The following is a 23,918-nucleotide window of genomic DNA, read 5'->3' as shown; positions in this document are numbered from 1 at the left end:
TACCAGGAGGAAATAAACATTCTTGTCACCAAAGATGAGGAGTTAAGGCCTAGAGAATGATACACAAACAGACTTGTCAGAGTAACTGTGACCAAACATTTAATCATTCCAAGTGTTTTAGTTACTTTCGCATAGGGAAAGTAACTAAAACACTTCCCCTCTTTGTTCAACCTAATACATAAGCCCTCAGATTTTAACACTTCTTTGGGTCTTCATTTCCTTATGAGGGCTCCTGTGTCATCTAAAACTTATCTAACCAAATTTCTGTGCTTTTTTCTTGTTAATCTGTCTTTTGTTACAAAGCCTCAACTGAAAATGTAAGATGGATAGAGGAAAATTATTTCTTCTCCTATACTATGTTACAGTAAAATTTTTAATTTTGCTTTCTAATAGTGTTTTCCTGTAAGATGAGGTTATAATTAATTTTTTTATATTTAGCAGCTTTCTTAAACTCTCATTAATTCTAATTCATCATCTGAGGTCATAGCTCTCCCCACACATTGTATCTGTCATTTATAGTATGGCTATAACCAGGCAAAGGAGGAAACAATTTTCCAAGCTTCTGATCAAAGTGCATAGCATCCAGTGACAGAGCAAGGCATCCATCCATTCTGGCTGCATTGTCCATTTATGAAGACTCACTGGAGGCACTATGTGCAGTACACACTTGGGAGTAGCCCAGTGTGAGAGGTGGATGTCTCTCTGGGAGCAGGACAAAAGGCAAGGCTGAGAGTCACAAAACTTTTGCAAAACCTGGATGAAAAGAGAGTTATGTGATACAGTTAGTTTTCTTGACATTCCATAAACTTTTAGAACCAGAATCTTCCTACACTCTGAAAAGTCCTTCCTCCTTTGTTTTCTATGTTTTCTTACAAAACCAATTTAAGTGTCTCTCTCACAACAGAAATAAATCTACACTTCTGGAGTGAGTTGCTCTGTCCTCTGAGCACACTCATTAACATTATTCTTGTCCTCAAACAGCACATACCACAGGCTATCATGGTACATTGGTCCGTACCTCTCTTTGTGTATCTGTTAATCCCAAATTCCTAATTTATTCGTACTCCCACCTTTCCCCTTTGGTAACCACGGGTTTTTTTTCTATGTTTGTGAGTCTGTTTCTGTTTTGTAAATAAGTTCATTTGGACCATTTTTTTTAGTTTCCACATATAAGCGATCTCATGTGGTATTTGTCTTTCTCTGTCTGACTTGCTTCACTTAGTATGATCATCTCTAGGTCCATCCTGATAGCCTATGACTCTTGTACAGACACTGTGCCAGACATGAATTAAGTTCACATAAATCTTAAACTCACTGAACACAAAGTTGCATTGGTTTCATTTTGACTATATATCATCGACATTAAATCTTGGAAGACTTTTTTGTGGGGGAAGGGGTTAGAATTCTTTATTTCCATTTAGGTTGCATGAACTCTGTGACTATTAAAGACCTACATGTGGATAGGTCTTTCTCCCTCTTCCTCTCTCTCTCTTTCTGTCTCTCACACACATGCACATGCGTGCACACACACTGAAGTCGAAACATTTTTCTAAAATGTAACTTGAAACAGAGAACACACCAAATATAAATTAAAGAGAGGGACACATATTTTATGGTTAACTCTCAATATTTTGTACATATGAATTAAAATGAACGTTGAAGGCCAAAGCTATTACAACTTTACATTTGGGGAAAAAGGAATGCTATATTCTTGAGGAAGGCTCTGAAGTTTGTTTCAAACCATCAATTCAAATGTTTTTGGCCTCATTTTCAGTAAGATCAGATAAAGGTTAGGGAGACATATAAAAGAGAAGAGAATGACTGTGACTTCACAATAATCTTGGTTCACCAAAGGTCCTTCTTCTTTGACATAATTTCCTTCTATATAAAATAAAGTTTGGGGTTGAACCACATAACTCTCAAATCCCTCCCAGCTCTAACGTTCTAAAAATCTAAGAGGAAACCACATAAGTATTGGAGAGAAAAAAGGAAAGGGGAGGAGGGGAGAGAGCGGAAGGAAGGAAGGAAAGAAGGAAGGAAGGTAGATGGGAAGAAGTAGGTAAGAAGGATGGAAGGAAAATATGGGAGGCAGAGTGGGGAAGACCCTAGGATTAAATTTTCTAAATGACACTGAGATTGAAAAATGGAAATCCGAAATTACCTTACCTGAAAGTCATACCATTTGACCTTCCATACAGCATAAATAAGCAAAGTTGCAAGGCAAAACCTCTTCTGTCACAAGACTTGACCTGAAATGATGCTTTGGGGTTATTTATATGCAGATTTTAGATCTGACTAAAAAGCCAGAAGTCCCACAATTAGATTCACTTGGACAGATTGAACTAAACTACGATGCAAGGCAATTAAAAATAACACTGAGTAAGTTCACGCTCACGGGAAAGATTCCAGGGTAAAAAGCCCACTTGACATTTGTTGGGTTTTGTGGTTTGGGAAAAAGTCTAGTTCTAATTTTAGAGCCAGGTAAGGAAATTTCTATCCGGAATTATATAAAGAACATGATCTTGATGTTAGACATAATGTTTTCTGTAATTATCTTCCAAAGGGATGAATAAAACCCTTTCACTGAATTGAATATTTAGTGAAACAAATAATTCCATAACTTCAAAAATACATTGTCATACATGTAGAACCAAATAATTATTTGGTGTAAAATTGGATTCAAATGCATTTTTCAGATCAGTACATAGGGTTTCACACGCCTTGGTGACTGTGACAAAGGAAAAACATACAGCTTTCTGGTGATGATATAATAGAACATGCACGGGAACTGGAAAGACCTGCCAAAAGAAAACAAGTTGTCAAGTTGACCTCGAAAACTCCTCCCCATTGTTGGCCTTAGGTTTCTCATCCATAGAGTAAGTGTTTGATCTGAAACAGCCTTTTCTGAGGGAAGTTTTCACAGAACACTGTTTTCACAGGATGTTAGTAGTACCTGTATAGTTGTCAAATGCACCTGGAGAACACTGGGGTCAACAAAGTTGTTGCTTGTGCAATTCCTTACATGATGTGTGTGGTCTCACTGCACACCAAATCCACACTTCTTCCCAGAACATTCCTCTCTGGGACATAGTATGCAGTGTTTCCCAAACTTTCAACATAAGGTGACTTTGAAAGCCCCTCATTATGATGACATTGTACAGATCAATGAAACCTAGCAGGACCCATGGGGTTCCTGGGCACAAGCCTTTCTGTGTCCCCTATTTCTTGATTACAGGAAATAATCTTCATTCAGCCTCCATGACCTTCCCTGAGTCCCAAAGGGCAGGTTCAAACAGATGCTAATCAGGGAAGGGAGGAGAATGCAGAGACAAGGGAGGAGCAGTCAAGAAAAAATAATGCAGCCTTGGGGCAGGGGCCTGGTTCCCCCTCAAGGTATATACATAACAATGTCATTGAGCTGTTTTGCAGATACTGAAACCACGCCCCCCCAGGTGGAAGAAGTTAACTATGCTGCCCACAAGCCTATAGATCCCAGACCAGTTAGAACCAGAAGGTGACTCCCAATTACCTCACCACCAAGCAATCAAAAGACTGTCCACGAACTGATCACACCCTCTTTGAATCATTACTATAAAACTCCTCACTACCTCCTCCAGGTTGGGACTCATAGTTCTGAGGGCATTAGCCTGCTATGGCCCCCTTTCCTGGCAAAGCAATAAAGCTATTCTTTTCTACTTCACCCAAACTCTGTGTCCGAGGTTCAACTTGGTATCTGTGTACAGAGGCTGAATTTCAGCTACATCGATCATTCTAAACCCTCCTGTGGTGAGGGGACCCTGAGGTCCAGGCCTGAGCTGGGTGATTTCTACACCTTTGATCAACACCCACATGGAATCAGTGAGGTGTTCTCATGCCCTCATTCCACAGACAAGGAAACTCCAGGATTCCCTTCCTAGTCTAAATTACTCAGAAGCTGCTAACCCTTTGTCCAACAAGCCCAGCACAAAGAAGAGGGTCTCTCAGATTATTACCAAACCCAAGGTAAGAATTATTAAGCCATCCACCTGTCCTGCAGGTAAGCCCCACCTGTACTGTTGTAGCAGGTAAGCAGCCATACAAACATGCAAGCCATTTAACATGAGTGGGTGGGACTGTGTCCCAATAAAACATTATATGGTTTGAAGTTTGCTGATCCCTGCTCTATCTGTAGTTAGAGCTGAGAAGTTTGCTCTGAGTCTAATTATTTCACTTCTTTTAATATAATCTTTCTTCAGTTCTCTGCTTTGTCTGTGGTGATCAGTATCTTGGTGTGATCAATTTTATAAATGAGCTTTCCTCAGAACTAATGCTTCCTGAATCTGAGGAGCAATATCTTTAATGAATTTTGGGAGAATTGAAACTATTACCTCTTCAAACATTATCTCCATTTTTTCTGCTTCACCTCCTGGAACTCATATTAAATGTATGTTAAAAATGCTTAAATGGGGGCTTCCCTGATGGCGCAGTGGTTGAGAGTCTGCCTGCCGATACAGGGGACACGGGTTCGTGCCCTGGTCTGGGAAGATCCCACATGCTGCGGAGCGGCTGGGCCCGTGAGCCATGGCCGCTGAGCCTGCGTGTCCAGAGCCTGTGCTCTGCAACGGGAGAGGCCACAACAGTGAGAAGCCTGTGTACCACAAAAAAAAAAAAACAGCTTAAATACAACATTGTAAATCAACTATACTTCAATACAATTTTAAAAAATTCTTCCCTAATCAATGTCACTCATATTCTGTTTCATAATTTCTTTCTTGTTTTTCTCTCATCTGTATACTTTTTAGATGTTTCTTTCATTCATTAATTCTTAAGCTGGGTGTAACATGCTATTTCATACACTGAGGATTAATTTTTTTTTATTTCTAGAAGTTCTTTTACTTTAAAAATCTGCCTTTCTTTTTCATAGTATTTTGTTCTTTTATGTTTTTCAATTTCACCTTGTATGGCTTTAATCTTTTCAAGAATATTTTATAGTGTTTATTTCATAGTTTTTCACTTGACATTTCTGAGGGTCTAACCCTCCAGTTTATTGCTTCTTTTGACTTTCATTCATGATGAATTATTTCCTCCTTTGCTTTTTGACTGTATATTGTGAGTTCATCAGCGACAGTGATGGGAATCACTGGGAACATGGGAATCATGTGAGAACATGCCCCTCCAAAGAAAGTTTACATATACTTCTTGCCAGAAATCCATGTAAATGTGCCCTAAAATGATTTGTATGTTAATTTTTCAGCTTGGGAATTACTGTACTCCTCCAATAACACAAATGTGAACCCCAAATCTGTGATAGTTGCAGACAGAATGTTATGAGTTCTAAGGCTGGCATTTTCTCCATTCAGAGCTCAGACTGAAGTAGGCAGAGTTTCACTGAGGGTGAAGACCTTTATGTTTCAGATCTGATGTGTGAATCTCAGTTTCAAATACGCACCTGTCTGGGGCCCAAAGACCTCTTCTCCTTAGCTGGTATCAGCATTATAACCAAAGCCCTTGAATTACAAACAGGAGTAGCAAATTTCCACACGGCTGAGCTGCTGAGTCATAACTCACATTCTGTGCTTGTCATTTCCTTCTTTTCAGTTCTCTGTAAATAGCCTCACATTTTTGCTTTGGTTTCTTTTTCTTTTTTTCTAAAGGAAAAACATGGAATTTAAAGGGTGTTTGTTAAGCTTTATCCTGTACCTTACATGTTGGGGGAAGACAGGGTTTCCAAGACGTATATTTTGCATCATTGTAAGAAGAGTAACTTCTGCTTATTTAATATTTATTGGTTCAGACCCACTTTGGAAACAAATCTAAAGGCACAGTGTAAATGTGTTCTCTTTGGAGATAACAGGCCTAGATTTAAATTTAATCTCTGACACTCATCCATTGTTTATTCTTAACCTTACTGAACCCAAATTACCTCCTTTTTGAATCAAAATAATAAATCCTATCATTATCAATCAGTTCTGTTGCAGAAGAAAATATTTTAACTGTCTAAAGAAGCAAGGAATTCCACACAGAGAGTTAGATGCTTACAAAAGTATTGGCAGAGTCAGTCAGGCTGGCTCTAGACTTGGCCCCTGGGATTGACACCCAGAACTGGAGAACAGGCCACTCATTGGAGCTGCTGCCTTTGGGGGGCATGATGACACAGGATGAGGAAGCCACTGTACCATGACACAGCTGCACTATACCTGCTAGTCCACATACGCAAAACCCAAGCCTGATGCACACCCTCGGCCTTGCCTCTGGACACCAACTAGTGACCAGGAACTGGAAGGCAGCTGATGACAAAGCCAGTAGCACCCACACCATTGCCTTCCAAATCTGTGCAAGGACTTCTGACTGGAGTAATAAATCACATTCAGAATTCTATCTGCAGTGCAGTATGGCAAAGGTAGGGTCTAGCTTTCCAGGCTCTGCAGGACAGGATGCAAAGAGAGCCAACTCGTGATATTCACTCAAGGCTTATGAAACAATGCATGTGGAATGTTTGGCACTGAGCCTGGCAGACAGCAAATGCCCTTTTAGCTTCCAGTGCCCCGAGTGCTTCAAGGCCATTGTCCAGTGAGGTGGAATTTGTGCCACCTCAGAGATTCCTCGGCCATGAACACATGGGGCTCACTCACTCATGTAGGCATTAATTTCACCAAAACCTGATAGGTTTTTTGAAAATAGACATGATATATTGATTTAGGAATTGAGCCCATGGTTCTCCTCCACAGGGTCCAGTACTTGGCCACTCAGAAAGGGATTAATGCACCAACTCTAGCGGTTGCAGTGTCAGCTCTGAAGCCTGTCACTGTGTCCAAAGTAGAGAAAGCACTGTTCCAAATGATGGCCTACTTGCAGTAGTGCAGAGCGCAAGCAGCTTGGCGCCAGCATTCCTGGGACACAAAGCCCCAAGGCCAAGGGTGTCCCTGAGCAGCACCAGCCAGATCAGGGTCAGGCTCCTCATCCGGAGCCACCTTTACCTCCTGCTGGTGTGAAATGCTGCTCCTAACACCTTCCTCTGCATCGTGTATAACGTGGAGGTCTGCATGCAGGTGAAAAAGGAGCATAAACACTCTAGTTGAAGGTATTTGATACAAAAGAAATAAACTAAAATTATGTTAATTTTATAATATAATAAAATAATAAATAATCAAATAAAACTTCCCTAAATACCCTTCTCCTAACACTGTGAAGTATATGTTTACAAATTATTATTAAATAGACGAGTTAGATAATTATGCATATGCATAATTATGCAATTATACTCTGAAGTGCTTCAATGTAGGAAAATTTTAAGCGGTCACAAGGGACAAAAAAGCAGAAAAGGTTTCTATGCTGCATGACTTAGTATGGCATTGACCAGCTCATCTGTGACCCACATCCAAGGCTGGGAAAAATCAGAACTGTCACAGCGAGTCCTCTGGTTCACTGTTTCCACGTTCATTTCACCTAATTCCCAGAGTGACTTCTGAGGCTAGCACAGGCTACTCACCTGACAGTTTCATTTGTTCCTGGAGAGAGCTGCAAGCCTGGACATTTTAAGGTAGATCTTCTTTCATTTGGGTGTAATAGCATCCGTTAGAGGTGTGGGTCCCAGAAATCAATATCATCCTTATAAAAATATCAGAATTGATTACAAAAAAGATGATTGAAAAAAATAAGGCACAGACATATGTTTTGCAAAGATGTATAAAGGCTTTATGACCAAATATTCAATATGTGTAACATCACCATCTTTTGGGGGCACAGGGGTTTCCGCCTACACTGCACTGGCTGTATTCTTATAACAAGCTTGGGGAAACTGGACTGCAGAGGACACGTCTTCTTCCTGGGAAACCTCTTATATTGAGCTTCCATTCAAAACAAGGACCATCGTTGTTAGTCATCTCTTTGCTAGCTGGGTGTTTTCCCATGCCTCCAAAATAAGGGAGCAAATTGGCAAACACTGGGCAGAGATATTTCCATCCAGCTCCTTCTGAAATGTTTAACTCTGAACACATTTGTGTCTTTGCTGGGGATCCTTTTAGTGTGTCCACTGACTCTGACATCAGCACCGTAGGCCATACTTGTCACCATTACATAGGTTCTAACAGAGGCATGTGCAAGCCAAGTTCTCCCAAGTCAAAGGCCACCTGCTTCAGAATCCCCAGGGAATGGGTGGCATGTTAAAGCAAGAGGAAATAAAAACTGGGCATGAGTGTCACTTTCTACTTGGTTTCAATTCTTATATTTTCATCTTATTTTTCCTCACTGAGGAAAGTTTCTAATGGTAATAATACATATTTGTTGAACATAAAAAGTACCAGGCATAAATAGACATTTCGCCAAAGAAGATATACAAATGGCCAAAAAGCACATGAAAAGATGTTCAACATTACTAATCACTGGGGAAATGTAAATCAAAACTGCAGTGAGATACTGCCTCACACCCAATAGGATAATTGTTATAAAAAAATAACAACAACAACAGAAAGTAAGTTTTGGTGTGGATGTGAAGAAATTGGAATCCTCATGCATTGCTGATGGGAATGTAAAATGGTACAGCCACTGTGGAAAACAGTATTACAGTTCCTAAAAAATTTAAACATAGAATTACCATTTGATCTGGCAATTCCACTTCTGAGCAATTATCCAGAAGAAGTGAAACCAGGGACTCAAGCAGATATTTATACACCCATTGCATAGTAGCATTATTCACAATAGCCAAAAGGAAATAATCCAAATGGCCATCAAAACATGACTAGATAAACAAAATGTGGTCTATCCATACAATGCAATATTATCAGTCTTTAAAAAGAAGGTAATTTTAACACATGCTACGACACAAGTGAACCTTGAAGACACTACACTAAGTAACATAAGCCAGGCACAAAAGGACAAATATTGAATGATTCCACTTATATGAGGTCCCTAAAGTAGTCCAGTTAATACAGACAGAAAGTAGAATGGTGGTTGCCAGGGACTAGGAGGAGGGGGGGAATGAGGAGATGTTATTTAGGTACAGTTTGAGAAAAAGAAAAAGTTCTAGAGATGGATACTGGTGATGATTTCACAATAGTGTGAATGTACTTAATGTCATTGAACTGTAATCAAAAAGCAGTTAAGATGGTAAAATTTATATTATGTATATTTTACAAGTGAAAAAAATGGTTTTTCACAGACATTGTTCTTAGTGGCTCTCATACCCTATCACCTTACTTGGAATTCTCCCAGAGCATCTCCTATCAGGTGTCACCAGCCTCATGTGGCAGATGAGGAGATGTGACATGCAGACTTATGGCCCCAGCACCCACAGCAGGTCACTGAACCCCAGGACATCTGCTCATTCAATCACAAGAAAAGCCAGGCAACAGCAACACTGCAATGCCACCACACAGCGCACAGAGCAATGCAGGCACCCAGACCGCAGGCCTCTATGTGCTCCTTGGAAAACGGGCCACAGGCACATGTGTCTCCAGCCCAGCAACCTGAACAGCTCTCCAGCCAGGTCTAAAGGGGTGAAACGCCTCCTCATTTAGAGACTACAGAGGGGAGTTGCTCAAATCTCAGAGCAACTCAGTTCTGCCGTGAAATATCTATGCAAGTAGGAAACCCGTCTACAAGGCCAATGCTTGCGGAAGGAGCCTAGCTGTTTAGGTGTGCTATTTTTACTTAATTAAAATGATATTTAATAGGTATGTCTTCCCCTCTTTGGTGTTTTCCTAAAAGTCCTAACACACTAATTAAGTGATGTGATTTTATTCACTCAAGTGTTATTGATTAACTACTACATGCAAGAAAATCTTAAAAGGCAAAATTTGCATATCCTATTCTCAAGAAATGTACATCCCCCTAGATTGAAATTCTCATCTTCTTTCCTCACTCTCTACTAAATTGTCCAGAAAGAAGACATGCATGAAAGATGGCACCTAAAGCCCAACCCAGAAAAACAGGTTCTACACAGCCAGTGATCCACTGCCCAGTATGCAGAGTTTAAAAGGTGAAATTATTCATTTTTGTTTGAAATTCTTTTCAGCCATTATAGAGGTTCTTTGTTGTTGTTGTTACTGAGGTAACACTGACTGATAACATTATATAAGTTTCATGTGTACATAATATTTCTATTTCTCTATAGCTTACAACCACCACCCAAAATTTGGTTTTTACCCATCAAATACAGTTGATCCCCTTTATCCATTTCATCCTCCCCACCCCTGCCCCTCTGGTAACCACTACTCTGTTTTCTGTATCCATGCATTAGTTTTTGTTTGGTTTGATTTGTTCATTTATTTTTGTTTCTTTATTAGTTTTTTTATATTCTATGTATAGGTAAAAGAAACTGAAGACAACACAAATACATGGAGAGATATCTTGTGCCCTTGTATTGAAAGAACTAATATTGTTAAAATGACCATACTACCCAAAGCAATCTACAGGCTCAATGCAAACCCTATCAAAATACCAAGGAGGTTTTTCACAGAATTAGAACAAAAAATTATAAAATTTGTATGGAATCACAAAAGACCCAAAACAGCCTGAACAATCCTGAGAAAAAAAGAACAAACTTGGAGGTATCACAGTCCCTGATTTCAAACTATATTACAAAGCCATAGTAACCAAAACAGCACTGTATTGACACAAAAACAGACACATAGATAAATGGAACAGAATTGAGAGCCCAGAAAAAAACACACGCATATATGGACAATTAATTTATGACAAAGGAGCAAAGGACATACACGGAGAAAAGACAGTCTCTTCAATAAATAGTGTTGGGAAAATGGGGACAGCTGCCTGAAAACAAATGTGACTAGACCACTATCTCACACCATACACAGAAGTTAACTCAAAATGGATTAAAGACTTGAATGTAAGACCTGAGACCATAAACTCCTAAAGGAAAGCACAGGCAGTACACTCTTTGACACTGGTCTTAGTAATATCTTTCTAGATATGTCTCCTCAGTCAAGGGAAGCAAAACAAAAATAAGCAACTGGGACTACATCAAACTAAAACACTTCTGCACAGGAAAGGAAACCATTAATAAAATGAAGACAGGCTACTGAATGGGAGAAAATATTTGTAAATGATATAACACATAAGAGGTTAATATCCAAAATATGTAAAGAACTCACACAATTCAACATCAAAGAATCAAACAACCGGGGAGGAGTCAAGATGGGGGAATAGGAGGGAACGGAATTCACCTCTCCTCACAAGTACATCAAGAATACATGTACAAATGGAACAATTCTCACAGAACACCTGCTGAACACTAGCAGAAGGCCTCAGACACTTAAAAGGACAAGAAAATCCCCACACAACTGGGTGGGATGAAAGAAAGAAAAAAAAAAAGAAAAGAGGAAATAGGAAGGAACAAGCACCCCTGGTGGGGTACTGAAGAAATCAAAGAAGAAATAAAAAAAATACCTAGAAACAAATGACAATAAAAACACAACGACCCAAAATCTATGTGATGCAGCAAAAGCAGTTCTAAAAGGGAAGTATATAGCAATACAATCCCACCTCAAGAAACAAGAAAAATCTCAAACAATCTAACCTTATACCTAAAGCAACAAGGGAAAGAAGAAGAACAACAAAAAACCCAGGAGTTCAAGATGGCAGAGGAGTATGTGGACATGGAGTTCACCTCTCTCCATGGATGCATCAGGAATACACCTATAGATGCAACAATTCTCACAGAACACCTGCTGAAAACTAGCAGAAGACCTTGGACACTGGAAAGGACTATAAAGATCCCTGCATAACTGGGTAGGATGGAAAAAAAAGAAGGGAGAAAGAGGAGGAGAGGAAGCAGGATGGGACCTGCACACTGGGGTAGGGGAGCTGAAGCAGAGGAGATATTCCCAAATTCAGGGAAACCCCGTCTCCAATGGGAAAATCAATTAGGACAGAAGGGAAGCATTTGAGGCTGTTGGAAGAGGGTGAGGCTGCCGATCTCTGGCAGATGTGACAGAATGAGAAATACACAGATGGTCCGTACCACAGCCCTACATGCCCCAGACTGGGACATGCTTCACAGGTGTGCAAGGCGACTGGGAGCTGGAGCATAGGGATTGAAGAACAGGACTGGAGTGACAACTGCTGTTGGCTGTGGGGAGACGGACTGAGGGGATGGGAGGGAGGAAATCCTCAACAGGGAATGCCTATGGAGGAAGACTGGACTGCCATGGAAGCAGGGCACTATGCTGAGTCACACAGGGGAAGGAGCCACTATTGTAACCTCTCTCTCCCCATACACTGGCATCTGCCTATGACAATAAAAGAAGCACACTGAGGGCTGTCTGTTGTGCGCCAGCTGCCAAGCAATAAAAAATAAAAACCCTCAGAGCTGGCCCTCATGTGCCAGCTGCAGGGCAATTAAAACAAAAATAAGCCCTCTTAGGGCTGACTGTCATACCCCTGCTGCCAGGTGCCAGAAAAACCCTGGCCGGGGCTGACCCTCACGTGCCTTATGCCAGGTACCAGAAAAGGCCAAAACTAGGGCCATATCTCTTGCACCCATGGCTGCTGGCTTCCCTGTACATTTGGCGCCACCACGGCTCCGTGATGCAAGCAATCATACCAAATCTGCACACTGTCCTAACAGGGACTGACCCAAGAGCTCCAAGGCAGCCTAAGGACCATACTCCTGTGGGTGGACCACATGCAGAGGTGAGGATAAAACCAAAGCTGAACCCCAGGGATGACTAAGGAAGAAGATCAAAAATCTTTCCATCAGCTGTACAAGCTGCAGATTAAATCCCTGCTATCAGCTAGGTAGACTCTGCATTTGTGGAATACCTGAATAGACAATGAATGTTCCCACAAATTAAAACAGTTTAGCTCTGGTAGCTGTGGACTTTGGGGGCAGCACAAACAGGAATTAGGCCAGATCAGAGTCTGAGTGATCCCCACAGGGCCCACAGCAGGTCTAGAGACCAGCCCAGAGGCAGAAGAGAGGCTCTTGGGGAGGCAGAGGTGGGCTGTGGCTCACAGTGTGTGCAAGGACACTTACAGCGGAGAACCCAGGGAAACATAATTATTACTATCAATTCTATTATGTTTTGATTCATTCTGTTGTTGGTCCTTTTTTTGGGGGGCTTCTTTTTCTTTCTTTTTCTGTTTGTTGTTGTTTTCATCTTGGTTTTTTGTTTGTTTGTTTTTTAGTCTTTTGGGATCTCTGTGTTTTATAACATATTTTTATTTTTTATTTTTTTTAAATACATTTCTATTTTTACTCTGCTTCTCTGTTGTTCCATGTTCTTTTTCCTTATTTTTTCTTCCTCTCTTTCTTTAATATATTTTTCTTTTTATTTTTTGTATATTTCCATTTCTACTTTGCTTTTTTGTGGTCCTGTGTTTTTTCCCTTTTTATTTTATTTTATTTTATTATTACTATTTTTAAAATCATTTTTATTGGTTTGTTCTGTTTCCTTGCTTTATTATTCAGTTGGCACACTGCTTTGGTTTTGTTTTTAGGTTACGTGTTTTTGTTAGTTTTAATCCTAATTGTTTGATTTCATTTTTGAGTTCCTCTATTTGTCCGGTTGTTCTCTTGCTTTTTGTTTTACTTGGCTCTCTTTTTGTTTCTTTTACGTGTGTGAGTGTTTCCTTGTTTCTGTGTTTGTTTGATTTTGTTTTTACCATTTCTCTGGGGTTTTCTTTGTCTTTTATTTTTTAATATATATTTTTATTTGTTTGTTTCTACGTTGCTTTTCTGTTGTTCTGTCTTCTTTCCCCTTTCTCTTTTTCTTTATACCATTTTTGTTGGTTTGTTTTGTTTCTTCATTCTTCAGTTGGCACTCTGCTTTGGTTTTGTTTTTCAGTTTTTGGTTCTTGTCAGCTTTCTTCTTAATTGTTTGATTTCGTACTTGGGTTCTTTTATTTGTCTGATTGTTCCCTTGCTTTTTGATTTATTTGGTTCTGTTTTTGTTTCTTTTGAGTGTGTGCGTGTTTCCTTGTTTCTGTTTCTCTTTGTTATTTTACTTTTTACCATTTCTCTGGGGGTTTGTTAGTCTTTTTTTTTTTTTAATCCCTTTTATTGTCAGGATGAGTGACTTCTGGGGTCTTGGTCCCTCGACCAGAAGTTGGGCCTGAGGCTCTGGAGTGGGATCACCAAGTCCAGGATGCTGGACCACTAGAGAATTCCCAGCCCAAGGCAAGGTTAATCACTGAGAGTTCTCACGGAGGCCTCTATCTAAATCCAAGACCTGGCTCCACTCAGCTGCCAGGAGCTCCCAGTGATGGACGCCTCACACCAAACAATAAATGAGATAGGAGCACAAACCCACCCATCAGAACACAGACTACCTAAAGTCATACTAAGCTCACAGACACCCCAAAACACACCACCTGACATGGCCCTGCTCATCAGAGGGAAAAGACTCAACTCCACCCACCAGAACATAGGAACCAGGCCCTCTCACCAGGAAGCCTATACAAGACACTGGACAAAACCCACCACTGGGGGCACACAACAGAAGCAAGAGGAACTACCACCCTGCAGCCTAGGGAAGGAGACTGCAAATACTGTAAATTAGACAAAATGAGAAGTTAGAGAAATATCTTACAGGAAAAGGAGCAAGATAAAACTCACAAGACCAGATACATGAAGAGGAAATAGGCAAACTACCTGAAAAAGAATTCCGAGTAATGATAGTAAAAATGACCCAAAATTGTGGAAATAGAATAGAGAAAATACAAGAAACATTTAACAAGGACCTAGAAGAAGTAAAGAGCAAACAAACAGTAATGAAAACAAAATAACTGAAATTTAAAATATTGTAGAAGGAATCAATAGCAGAATAACTGAGGCAGAAGAACGGATAAGTGAGCTGGAAGATGGAATGGTAAAAATAACTGCCACAGAGCAGAATAAAGTAAAAAGAATGAAAAGAATGGAGGACAGTCTCAGAGACCTCTGGGACAACATTAAGTGCATTAACATTCAAATTATAGGCGTCACAGAAGAAGACGGAAAAAAGAAAGGGTCTGAGAAAAAATTTGAAGACATTATAGTTGAAAACTTCTCCAACATGGGAAAGGAAATAATCACGTCCAGGAAGCACAGAGAGTCCCATACAGGATAAACCCAAGGAGAAACATGCTGAGACACATATTAATCAAACAAAAATTAAACAAAAAGAAAAAATATTAAAAGCAGCAAGGGAAAAGCAACAAATAACATACAAGGGAATCCTCATAAGGTTAACAGCCCATCTTTCAGTAGAAACTCTACAGGACAAGGGAGTGTCCAGATATATTTAAAGTGATGAAAGGGAAAAAACTACAACCGAGATTACTGTACCCAGCAAGGCTCTCATTCAGATTCAACAGAGAAATCAAAATCTTTACAGACAAGCAAAAGTTAAGAGAATTCAGTACCACCAAACCAGCTTTACAGCAAATGCTAAAGGAACTTCTCTAGGCAGGAAACACAAGAGAAGGAAAAGACCTGAAAAAACAAACTCAAAACAATTAAGAAAATGGTAATAGGAACATACATATCGATAATTACCTTAAATGTAAATGGATTAAATACCCTAACCAGAAGACAAAAACTGACTGAATGGATACAAAAACAAGACCCATATATATGCTGTCTAGAAGAGACCCCCTTTAGACCTAGGGACACATACAGACTGAAAGTGAGGGGATGGAAAAAGATATTCCATGAAAATGGAAATCAAAAGAAAGCTGGAGTAGCAATTCTCGTTTCAGACAAAGTAGACTTTAAAATAAAGACAATTACAAAAGACAAGGAAGGACACTATATGATGATCAAGGGATCAATCCAAGAGGAAGATATAACAATTGTAAATATCTGTGCACCCAACATAGGAGCACCTCAGTACCTAAGGCAAATGCTAACAGCCATAAAAAGAGATATCAACAGTAACACAATAATAGTAGATGACTTTAACACCCCACTTTCACCAATGTACAGATCATCCAAAATGAAAATAAACAAGGAAACACAAGGTTTAAATGACACATTAGACCAGATGGACTTAATTGATATTTGTAGGACATTCCATCCAAAGACAACAGAATACACTCTCTTCCCAAGTACACACAGAACATTATCCCAGATAAATCACATCTTGGGTCAAAAATGAAGCCTCAGTGAATTTAAGAAAATTGAAATCATACCAAGCATCTTTTCAGACCACAACACTATGAGACTAGATGTCAATTACAGGAATAAAACTGTAAAAAGTACAAACACATGGAGGCTAAACAATATGCCACTGAACAACCAGGAGATCACTGAAGAAATAAAAAAATACCTAGAAACAAATGACAATGAAAACACGATGACCCAAAAACTATAGGATACACAAAAGCAGTTCTAAAAGGAAAGTTTATAGCGATAAAGTCCTACCTTAAGAAACAAGAGAAATCTCAAATAAAGAACCTAACCTGACACCTAAAGCAATTAGAGAAGAATGAAAAAAAAATACCAACCAAAATTAGCAGAAGGAAAGAAATCATACAGATCAGATGAGAAATAAATGTAAAAGAAATGACAGAAACAATAACAAAGATCAATAAAACTAAAATCTGGTTCTTTGAGAAGATAAACAAAATTTATCAACCATTAGCCTGATTCATCAGGAAAAAAAGGGGAAAGACTCAAACCAACAGAATTAGAAATGAAAAAGGAGAAGTAACAACTGACACCACAGAAATACAAAGGATCATGAGAGACTACTATAAGCAACTATATGCCAGTAAAATGGACAACCTGGAAGAAATGGACAAACTCTTAGAAAAGTCCAACCTTCCAAGACTGAATCAGGAAGAAATAGAAAACATGAACAAACCAAGCACAAGCATGAGCTGAAACTGATTAAAAATATTCCAACAGGGCTTCCCTGGTGGCGCAGTGATTGAGAGTCCACCTGCCGATGCAGGGGGACACGGGTTCGTGCCCTGGTCCAGGAAGATCCCACATGCCGTGGAGCGGCTAGGCCCATGAGCCATGGCCGCTGAGCCTACACGTCCGGAGCCTGTGCTCGGCAATGGGAGAGGCCACAACACTGAGAGGCCTATGTACCACACACACACACACACAAATCTTCCAACAAACAAAAGCCCAGGACCAGATAGTTTCACAGGCGAATTCTATCAAACATTTAGAGAAGAGCTAACACCTATCCTTCTCAAGCTCTTCCAAAATATAGCAGAAAGAGGAAGACTCCCAGACTCATTCTATGAGGCCACCATCACCCTGATACCAAAACCAGAAAAAGATATCACACACAAAAAGGGAAAACTACAGGCCAATATCACTGATGAACATAGATGCAAAAATCCTGAACAGAATACTAGCAAAGAGAATCTAATGGCACATTAAAAGGATCACACCATGATCAAGTGGGGTTTATCCCAGGAATGCAAGGATTCTACAATATACCCAAATCAATCAATGTGATACACCATATTAACAAATTGAAGAATAAAAACCACATGATCATCTCAATAGATGCAGAAGAATCTTTTGACAAAATTCAACACCCATTTATGATAAACACTCTCCAGAAAGTGGGCACAGAGGGAATCTATCTCAACATAATAAAAGTCATATATGAAAAACCCACAGCAAACATCATTCTCAATGGTGAAAAACTGAAAGCGTTTCATCTAAGATAAGAAGAAGACAAGGAGTCCATTCTTGCCACTTTTATTCAACATAGTTTTGGAAGTTCTGGCCACAGCAATCTGAGAAGAAAAAGAAATAAAAGAAATCCAAAATGGAAAAGAAGAAGTAAAATTGTCACTGTTTGCAGATGACCTGATACTCTACATAGAAACTCCTAAAGATGACACCAGGAAACTACTAGAACTAATCAATGAATTTGATAAAGTTTCAGGATACAAAATTAATACACAGAAATCTCTTGCATTTCTATACACTAAAAACAAAAGATCAGAAAGAGGAATTAAAGAAGCTACCACATTTACCACTGCAACAAAAAGAATAAAATACCTAGGTATAAACTTACCTAAGGAGGCAAAAAACCTGTACTCAGAAAACTATAAGATACTGATGAAAGAAATCAAAGATGACACACACAGATGGAAATCAAAGATGTTCTTGGATTGGAAGAACCAATATTGTGAAAATGACTATACTACCCAAAGCAATCTACAGATTCAGTGGAATCCCTATCAAATTACCAATGGCATTTTTCACAGAATCAGGACAAAAAACTTTATAATTTGTATAGAAACACAAAACCCTGAATAGCCAAAGCAATCTCAAGAAAGAAAAATGGAGCTGGAGAAATCAGGCTCCCCAACTTCACACTATAATAAAAAGCTACAGTAATCCAGACAATATGGTACTGGAACAAAAACAGAAATACAGATCAGTGGAACAGGATAGAAAACCCAGAGATAAACCCATGCACCTATGGTCAACTAATCTATGACAAAGGAGGCAAGTATATACAATGGAGAAAAGACAGTCTCTTCAATAAGTGGTGCTGGGAAAACTGGACAGCTACATGTAAAAGTATGAAATTAGAACACTCCCTAACACCATACACAAAAATAAATTCAAAATGGATTAAAGACCTAAATGTAAGGCCATACACTATAAAACTCTTAGAGGAAAACATAGGCAGAACACTCCTTGAGATAAATCTCAGCAAGATCTTTTTTGACCCACCTCCTAGAGTAATGAAAATAAAATAAAAAATAAGCAAAAGTGACATAATTAAACTTAAAAGCTTTTGCACAACAAAGGAAACCATAAACAAGACAAAAAGACAACCCTCAGAATGGGAGAAAAGATTTGCAAATGAAGCAACTGACAAGGAATTAATCTCCAAAATATATAAATAGCTCATTCAGCTCAATATCAAACAAACAACCCAATCAAAAAATGGGCGGAAGACCTAAATAGACATTTCTCCAAAGAAGATATGCAGATGGCCAACAAACACGTGAAAATTTGTTCATCACTAATTATTAGAGAAATGCAAATCAAAACTACAATGAGGTATCACCTTACGCTGGTCAGAATGGCCATTATCAAAAAATCTAGAAACAATAAATGCTGGAGAGGGTGTGCAGAAACAAGAATCCTCCTACACTATTGGTGGGAATGTAGATTGATACAGCCACTATGGAGAACAGTGTGGAAGTTTTAAAAAACTTTAAAAAAACTACTGTATTACCCAACAATCCCACTCCTGGGCATATATCTGGGGAAAACCATAATTCAAAAAGATACATGCATCCCAATATTCATTGCATGTCCTACATGTCCATCAACAGAACAATGGATAAAGAAGATGTAGTACATACATACAATGGAACATTACTCAGCCACAAAAAGGAATGAAATTGTGCAATTTGCAGAGACATGGATAGACCTAGAGACTGTCATACAGAGTATGTCAGAAAGAGAAAAACAAATATCATATAATATTGCTTATATGTGGAATCTAGAAAAATGATACAAATGAACTTATTTGCAAAACAGAAATAGAGACACAGATGTAGAGAACAAATGTATGGATACGTGGCGGGGGTGGTGGTGGTGGATGAATTGGGAGAATGAGATTACTCCAATATTTGGCTAACATGCCTGAATAATAGGCCCCCACATAGTTCACACCCTAACCCCTGGAACCTGGGAGCATTACCTTACATGGCAAAAAGGACTTGACAGGTGTGAATAAGTTAAGGCTCTTTGGATGGAGGATATTTTCCTGGGTAGTACGGATGGATGCAAAGGAAATACAACGGTCCTTATAGGAGGGAAGCAGAAGTGTCAGAGTCAGAGGTGATGTGACAATGGAAGCAGAGACTTGAGAGCTGTGGAGCCAAGAGTTACGGAATGATGGACATAGCCCTGCTGATTCACGTAAGACTTCTGACCTCCAAAGTTATAAGAGAATAAACTTGGGTTTCTTTAAGTCAATAATTTGTTACAGCAGCAATAGAAAACTAATGCAATACCTTTTCAGTCTATCTATCTATGGCATTGCTCTTGCTCTTTCTGTGTGGGTTTTGTATTTCATTTGTTGAAGAAACAGGGCCACTTGTCCTATAAAATTTCCCATGTGTTGCATTTGTCTGACCACATCCCTGGGTTGTGTTTAACTTGTTCTTCTATTTTTTCACTTCCTGTAAACTGTCAGTTTGATCTAGAAGCCAAGTCAGATATAAGTAAAGATTGATCTGTGTCTTATGATGTTCCCATAGCCTTTCAGCAATGGTTTTTGTGACATTGCCGTAAAGGAAAGAAAACGGTCATACTCCCATAACTTCTGTAGTTATTGGTTAGATTTATTCCGCACAAAGAACCTTTCCTAACCAAATGTCCATGTACTCTTGGGTACAGTTTGAACGGAAAAGGTAGAGTAAATATTTGTTTTTTTAATCAATTTTCAGAAGAATGAATTAATTTTCTGTATCCATCAAAGGAGTTTAATGAACTGTTGTTTTTTAAGTTTTATAATAATTCCATGGACTTTAACATATTTGATGTATTTTGATTCATTGCAATGATTATTCTTTTGGCTCTTAATTGCCTCCTCTGGCCAGTGGGTGGCCCTGGGTATGGCTGTTGACAGGTATGTTTGGTTCTCTTGCACAGCCTCTGACAGCTCAGCTCCTCTCTGGGTCTCAGGGTGCTGGCCCAAGTGCAGATTTTCTTTTCCAGTGAAAGGTAGTTGTTTGAGACTGTCATTTTTATATGGGGTCTCATGCTAAGCTCTCTCTCCCTGGGTGGGTCAAAACCACAGTTAGTACCAGCATGTGCATGTGAAGAGCCTGGGCTCATGTCCTTGGGCTGGGTCTTTATCCGGTCTAAAACTAGTAAAGTGCAGGCGCTGGCTTGCACCAACTCAGAGAGGTGATTGTACTGTTCAAAACCATGTTTTCAGTGTTACACTGGCAGCTTGAAATCAGCCATGGTAGGAGTAATTACACCACGGAAATTGATAAACATAAAAAATAAGAGCTCTTTTCCCTGGGAATATGCTATTAAACATTTACCACACACCTCTGTAAACCCCCACAGGCCACCCAACATTGGCCTGAGTTCCTCATCTGGCTCTGATTTTTTTTTTCTTTTGGGCTCCTGGGAATTTCCATTAATTTGTTCCATTTACATTTAATGCTACATGTGATCCAAAATGCATTTGTGTTTGTAGCGGGAAAGAAGGCCATCCAGAGTGCCAAGTTGTTAGAAACATCGATAGGTAACTGTGACAGAATTTGAGATAGGGAGAGGGTAACAGAGAGGGTGAAAATACTAGGCAACATGGCCACTGCCCCCCACCATGCAACTTTCCCACAATGCCTATTTTACAAGGCAATAGTAATTACTACAGCAAACAGGGAAAGTGCTGTGACCAGGGAGTGTAAATTCAGCCTCAGGGTACAGGAGAAACTCCTACATGATCTTTCCAAATCAGTGAGAAAAAGATAGGTTAGGCCTCAAATTATAATTAACGATATTAAAATAATTTTAAAATAATTAGAATATTTAACAAATAAGTTCCAGTTAAAGCACATCTCAGTTTTTCAAAGGAAATTATAAAAATAAAATAATACAATTTAGATGAATACTTTAATATTGTTTTCACAATCAAATGTCACAAACTGATATGTCATCAAAGCCAAAAGCTAGGAAGAAAAATATTGATGGGATTTATGCCTATAATATAAAACATATGTCAATTTTTTTTCATGAACAAATAAGACAAGTGACAGAGTTTAAAATATCTTCAATATGTATGGATATTTTTGAACTTGACAAAATGATTCTAGAATTCATTAGACAATAACTGGAAATAAACAACTGAAAGAGAAAAATGACACAGAACCTGCATCAATGAACATTAAAGATTATTATAAAGCTACAACAGTTACAAGAGCATTATTCCAGCTCAGAAATAGACTGGCAGGTAGGGTTAGCCCATCCCATTGCATATAATGTTGGGGCCCAGGGTAGTCCACCCCAAAATATGTTTCAATGGCATATTGATTATTTTGAATTAAGTTTTTTAAGAAGCAGCCAATGCAAGAGGGACACTCTCACCCTCCTTTTTTTTCTCCCTGAAAGTGTAACAGAACAAACCTGACTCCATGTTCGACCTATTACTTTAGCTCTAACGCTTGTGCTCTGTTGCTTGTGCTTAGTCATGCTGGCTCTTCACCTTTTGTAAAAGAATGTTGTCTATAGCCTGAAATATACAGGATAGCCTATTCTCAGGGCTCTGATCTTTAAGAGTCCATTTGTATAGAGATAAAAAGTTGCAGAATAGAAAATAACAATTGTCTTATTGGAGGTTTATAGGAACATTGTGACCAGACCTATGTGAATAGCTGCAAGAACAAAGGATTCCTGCACCAAGAAGTTTGTAATAATCAATCACACCTGCTCCCCTTCTAGTATAAAAGAAGACTGAATTCAAACTCGGCAAGATGTTTCTTTTGGACACTAGTCCACCATCTCGGTCTGCTGGCTTTCCAAATAAAGTTGCTATTCCTTGCCCCAAAAACTCCTCTCTCGATTGATTGGCCTGTCCTGTGGTGAGTAGTAAGAGCTTGAACTCAGTAACAATAGCAAGAAACAAATCTCTGATGTGAAAGGTGCCCTTCCTGTATCTGGAGGTAGAAGGACACCCTTATCAACAAAGAGAGAGAGGCCTATATAAACAAACCTTGTTACTTCTTTAATTTACTACCTCAAGCCCAAACTCTGTTTAGATTCCTTACTAATTAAGCATGCAAAGCCTAAGTTTCTTTGTCCTGTCAATTCTTCACAAATTTATTGTTTCTTTGTCTAAAAAGTATAAAAGCTGCCTGCTTTGCCTACTTCTTAGGTCCCATTTCTATGAGATCTCCATACACATGAATTAAAACTTGTTTCTTTTTCTGTTGTTAATCTGTCTTGTGTCAGTTTTATTTTTAGTCCAGCCACAAGAACTCAAGGGGGATGGAGGGGGAACTTCCCCCACTCCAATAATAGGAATGTATAAGTAATCATTTTAATCATTGGAAAAAGAAAAAGTTATTCCATAGATAATGCTGACCCAATTGGTTAACTCTAAAGAGAAGAATAAGGCTAAATTTCATTGTTGCAAGACACACTAAAATATATTCTAGTGTAAAGTATATCCTAGGTAGATCTCAGGATAAAGCTTTTGTAATTAATTCTTGGTGAATTTAAAAATATAAGAAAAATCAGTTAAACAACTAGAGCCAATATAGGACTTTTCTGGAAAATCCCTCTGCTACAAATTTGGAAACATAAGACTTGATAAGAATATTGAAACATGGAAACTAACATGTCTGGTGGGTGGGAGTGTGGTTTGAAGGTTGAGGGTCTGCAAAGACATCAGTCTAATGCCTCCCCCAAGACACCTCCCCTGAAAACCAGGGAAACCTAAGCCAGGATGGTCATGGGGGCTTCAATCGAGGTAATGATGAAATGGAACCAGGTGAGTGCCCTCAACAGGGAAACATGATAGTGAAACTGAGCAGGACCCTGCAGCGGTACTGGGCACAGAAGACTTTCTGTCCCCCATTTCCAGTTCACAGGCAACAGACTACAGCCTTCATGACCTTCCCTGAGTTCCAAAGGGCAGATTTGAACAGTTGCTAATCAAGGGAGGATCAGCCAAGAAAGCACCTGAGGTAAGATTAAAGGGACCAGAGAAACTCAACAAGATTAGGAGTCCAACCATCTGATATGAGATTAAAGGAGTGCAGACCTTGAACACACCCTAATCTTGTCAGAGACCCCACACTTGAACCACTGTTGTAAAACCGCTCATCAAATCCTCTGGGATTGGGACACATAGCTTCTTGGGACAGGAGCCAACTGTATCCCCCTTTGCCTGCAATACAGCTATTCTTTTCTACTTCACCCAAAACTCTGTCTCCAAGATTTGATTCAGCACCAGTACAGAGAGGCTGAGCTTTCAGCATCA

This window comes from Mesoplodon mirus, assembly GCF_964341445.2.
Source record: "Mesoplodon mirus genome assembly, chromosome: 4".
In the NCBI taxonomy this organism is placed as follows: Eukaryota; Metazoa; Chordata; class Mammalia; order Artiodactyla; family Ziphiidae; genus Mesoplodon; species Mesoplodon mirus.
Note: the sequence above shows the minus strand (reverse complement) of the source record.